Genomic DNA, 5419 nt, shown 5'->3' with positions numbered 1-5419 from the left:
AGTAGCTGCATCTACTTCCAGAATTAATGCTACCTTGCCTTAAGTTAGTCTCTGAGAAGGATTCTGGTATTCATTAGGAGTCATCAGTTCAATCAATTCATAAACTTCATCACAACTCTTAGCCCACAAGGCTACTCCTGATGCTACATCAAGCAGTGGTCTAGAAGTTGCACCCAAACCATTATAGAAGCAGTTAATGATCATCCAGTCAGGCATCTCAAGGTGAGGACACTTTCTAAGCATCTCCTTATATCGCTCCCAAGCCTCACCCAAAGACTCCCAAACTGCTGCACAAATTGAGTAAGAGCATTCCTGATTGCGGTTGTCTTTTCCATATGAGAAAACTTAGTAATAATATTTTGAGCCAAATCTTCCCATTTATTGATAGAGCCTGGTGCTAGGGAATGTAACCAGCTCTTAGCTTTATCCCTCAGAGACAATGGGAACAACCTTAGGTTTATAGCATCTTTAGACACGTTGTTGAATTTGAAAGTGTCGCGGATCTTGATGAAATATCTAATATGCATGTTGGGATCTTCAGTTGGAGAACCCCCAAACTGAACTGAATTCTGTATCATCTGAATCATGCTAGCTTTGATTTCAAAAGTGTTAGCCGCGACGGCTGATCGGACAATGCTAGACTGAATATCATTGATCTTCGGCTGAGAATAGTCCATCAAATCCTTTGTATTCGCTTATGGTTCACCCATTGCAACAAGTGCTTCTTCTTCTTTCTCAACTAAAATTTCTTCTTCAACTTTCTCCTCTATTTTTTCCAGTGTTCTCTTTCGAAGTTAAGAACGCGTTAGCATACACGCTCTCTAGAGTACCTGAAAAAGCAATCAAACAAACATTTAAGTAAACTATCGGAGTCAATGAACTTTAACGAACACTAATATCAAGCACATAAGCAAAAAATTAACACCGAGTCCCCGACAGCAGCGCCGAAAACTTGTTAGGACGAAAACACGTGCTAATATTCGCGCAAGTATACGCGATCGCAAGTAATATAGAATTATTTCTAATTCATTCCCATAGAGACTAGTTTAGGTTAACAGTAATGAATGTACTTATGCAACAATGTTATGGTTATTATTCAAGCTAAGATGATAACAAATTGAGAATATTTATAACTACGATTAACTAAGAGATTTTACCAAAGAACTTAAACTAGGAGATTAAAAGAGATTGATTACTATATTACACAAACATGGGTTTCTAACTTCTTTACTACTTCATTCAACAGTCTTTTTGTTCTTAACGTTAGCATGCAATGGTGATGATACTAATCGCGATAGAAGCTGAATAAACACCAAATATATTGAGACCATCTGAAATGCAAAATACTACAAAAACACATCAAATACACAAATAACTCGAGTACAAAACACCAATTTCAAGCCTTTATAGAGCATTCTAAGTGGACATAAATACCACTTAACATTACGTTACTGACTGAATACATCAATAAATTTTTAATAAAATAGTCATAAAAGTACCGTCTGTCATATATTATAATATAAGTCACACATATGTAATAAATTTATAAATTTTGTAAAAAAATATTTTGATTAAAATGAATTACCAAATTTATCTATAGATAAATATATAAATAATTATTCATTAAATATTTTGTCCTAAGTGTGTTTGCAATATAACTACGAGCATGTATAAGTATTAATCCATATACATATTCACGACTTTAATTAATGATTATATTTTGCATAATACTAATGAACCAATCGAAGAACTATATTTACGGACTTGTTCATGGACATTATAATCGAACTTGCTCGCTAAGTTTGGAACCAAACTATATTGTGCTCCAGTTCATCTCATTTAAAACCGAATCTTAAAGTTGTGTTCATGTTCGACTAGTTTAAAAGTTGAACCGAACTTGACCCGAATGTTTTTCGAATTAAACACCAAAGTGTTCGTGAGCATATCTATATGTTGATAGCACTAACCGCAATATTAAAAATTTGATGGTATGTTTGGTTGGTTTATTTTTCTCCTTTTCATTTTTCTAATATTTAATAGTATTTTATTAAAATAAAACTACATATAATTATTTAGTCTATTATTATTATAAATTTTTTGAACTAAAACACATCAATGTATACTATTCATACATATTACATCATTTATCTTTTAATTGTAATATTAGTATTTTAAATTTTAAATAACACTTATTTCAAAATATCACTAACATATAGCTTGTTTATATAAATATAAATATATATATATATATATATATTTCACTAATACTGTTTAAAATTTTGGGTATATAAAATTTATATCTTAGAATATTTAATTAAATTTAAATTCCAAAAAAAATTATACTATTATGTACGTAGAATCGAATTTAGTTTTAAGCTAGTACATAAGTATGAAAGCATAACTTATTAACTGTTAAAAGGAGGTTTCAACATAAATCACTGATGCTCCTAATTAAATATGGTTTTCAGGGGTACTCTTGAGGGTTACGTGGTGTTTTTGTTTTCATTTTATAATATTTATAAGCTTATCAAGCCCTTTTACCTACTATTGTGAGAGGAATTTGGTAACAATATACCAAGTAAAAATTGTCGGAATAACTAATTTTACCCTTGGTTTCCCGATATTAGCACGCTTATGTTCGTTTCATGCTTCTGCATCGCCGCTGTAGCTCTAGGTTTGCCTGCCGGAGTGGGTGGAGATATATGACATTTTTGGGACTGAGTTTTCATGGTTTCCGGGCAGGGAAGTGGAGTAAGTCATATATGGCCAAGGGGGATGCCAAGAGATGCCTATTGTTCCACTTTCTACGATCCTTGTAGAATAAAATGAAATCAATATTTTCCAGCCCTTGCAAAGTGCTTACATATCCTCTATTTATAGTAATCAAGTCCCATGCAGTTCTTAGGTTTAGGACTCCTTTAATTGATGAGAAAACCACATTTTGATAAGCCATTCCATGTGTCCAAAGTTTATCCAACTACTTCCATGTGAGCTTCTAGTGTATAAGCGCCATCAGAACTCTCAAAACTTAATCTATCTATAGTTAAATGTAATTATCTAATAAATCTGGAATGTGTCCTTTAATTAGTAGTTATCACCATGTTTTTAGTGGTTAAAATGCATTAGGAAGCCATTCCTTGAAGATAGAGTCCATTATCTTTGATTTAGGAAGTACAGTCCTTGTTAAATACTAATTTTGTCTAGGAGATGTGCTGGTACGCCTATTGCAGTACCTCTCCAGCCTGATCAGCTACCACTGTACTTCCAGCACCTCACCTTCCTAACCAGGACTTCACCTGTTGGGCAAAAACACCTACCACAACCATTCCTGCCTGCCCAAAATCCAGTAAAACCTTTGCTAGTCAGCTTTAACTTCCTCTAGTGGCCTGCTGCTTTATATAGATAGGAAAGCTTCTCTTAATAAGCTGCAACTTCACTTGGTACGTTGCACCTTAATGTAAGTACCTCCAAACCATCAATCATTGGGCCAAACTTGCACCAAACCATCTCATTGGGGTTCAATCTCCTTATGGGCCTTAAATCGAGCCCATGCAAGATTTTAGGCACAACAACTACCTCTCGGTTCCTTGCAGCATAAAATGCAATAGGATCTGGGAAAAATACGAAGTTCAATTTTCTATTATCCTTCTCAGAGAAAGTCCTGGCTCCCACATCATGCTCCCAAGATTATATGAGCTAACTCCGCATAAGAAATAGGAAGCACAATGCTTCTGCATACACAACTCACTCTGAATCCTTAAATAAAAAAATTTCTTATATACCCTCTGATCCAGATACAACATAACACTCCGTATCATTAGATTCTTAACATAATCCCACGCACGTCAATTTTGAGTTGGAGCTGAAGCTAGAGTCCCTCAACACGACCCCCGTTACTTCCATGAACGAGATTGCTTCCAAGATCCTTGTTCTTTGACCTCATTTTCCGTTGTTCCTTGTGATGTTCTTTTCTTCTCTGAAGTTGATCTTCATGCGAGAATCCTTTTGAATGGCACCTGAAGCTCCAACCATTGTGATGATGCTTATCTCTTCCATAATCTGTACTTATAAAAATGACTCGAAGAAATGATTAGAAGCATGAGCTAAGTAGCTCACACATATAACAAATGTAGCTCAATCCTATATAATGCATAGATGCCAGTGGAAAAATACATGTGGAAATGAATTTGTATGTATGTACATATGTAAAACCATAGCCACCTTAGCAATCAAGTAGAACCTTGGCGAACACAATCTTCCAGACATAATGCCGTAACTTTCATATGTTCTCAACCATGCATTCGGATGTTCCTCTTAGGGTCTTATATAATTTCCCTGGTACTATTTGAATGATGCCGATAAACCATGGGGCCTTTCTAAACTGTGCCCATATATCATGGGGCTTTTCTAACCCGTGTCTATATATATTATGGGGCAATTTCAAATCCGTAAGAGGGACCATATGAGGGTTACAGAGACCTTCCCAAGTTGCTAGTATGTCTTTTCGAGTGGTTATATTTACTGGACATATAGCGTGCCTAGGTACCCATAGACAACTTCAGCTAGCAAGTTTGAATATAATTTTAAACCTTATGCATGAGGTAATAAATGGTCATGACATAATGATCTATTGTGTTTAAATCCATGTAATTTTCATGCCTTGAAATCATTTAACATTAGTGCATCTAATATAGATAATGAATCATTTGAAATGATGAGGTTCGCACTGAGAACCTTTTTCTAAAATGATATATTAACTTTATGAATGGATGATAATCATGCATGATATTAAATATGTAGCAATGTGAGAGTATAACATATCTTTTTTTTGTGACGTTATTTTATGCTCAAGTTCAGGTATATTACTAAACCCTACATTGGAAATCGTATTCTGAGAGCAGATATAATTTATCAAGTGTAATGTCCTTCCATACTTGTTTATCAGACTTTCCATTACGATTCATGTTCTTGTTTAAACCTATCATGTTAGTGGTCTATATACGTAGCTAATTCCACAGGTTGGGTAGCTCAACAGATAATAAAACACATAAAATGATTGATAACCGATGAAATAACAGGATGCCATATTCCACATGCATCATGTTAGATATCACAAATCCGTATACCTAAGCAATCACCCAGTATAAATATAGTACACTCGAGCTAATGTATTGGATATAAGCATATATAAGTTATTATCACATAGTTAAGTTCTATTGCGACCATATTTTTGTTGGACACCACGGAGACCACTTAAGTTCTGCAACTAAAATTTACCTAAAAATATTGCAAAATATATTATTTTTTGAAAGAATGTTCTACAAATATCATTATTTATCCAAAATCTTGAATATCATACATGTATTGCATGTAGAACATTATAAAATATTTTATTCTACGAAACACGTTTAGTTTTTAG

The 5419-nt window shown here is 34.0% G+C and overlaps 1 non-coding gene across 1 annotated transcript; it reads left to right on the top strand.

The window, feature by feature from the left end:
• The first annotated feature begins 214 nt into the window (after window positions 1–214).
• LOC141669633 (small nucleolar RNA R71) lies at window positions 215–320 on the top strand. The gene has a single exon (XR_012553901.1). It is a non-coding gene; the product is annotated as a small nucleolar RNA R71 (small nucleolar RNA).
• The last annotated feature ends 5099 nt before the right edge of the window (window positions 321–5419 follow it).

Source organism: Apium graveolens, chromosome 6 (assembly GCF_009905375.1).
Source record: "Apium graveolens cultivar Ventura chromosome 6, ASM990537v1, whole genome shotgun sequence".
Lineage (NCBI taxonomy): Eukaryota > Viridiplantae > Streptophyta > Magnoliopsida > Apiales > Apiaceae > Apium > Apium graveolens.
Note: the sequence above shows the minus strand (reverse complement) of the source record. Positions and strands in the feature narration are given on the sequence as shown.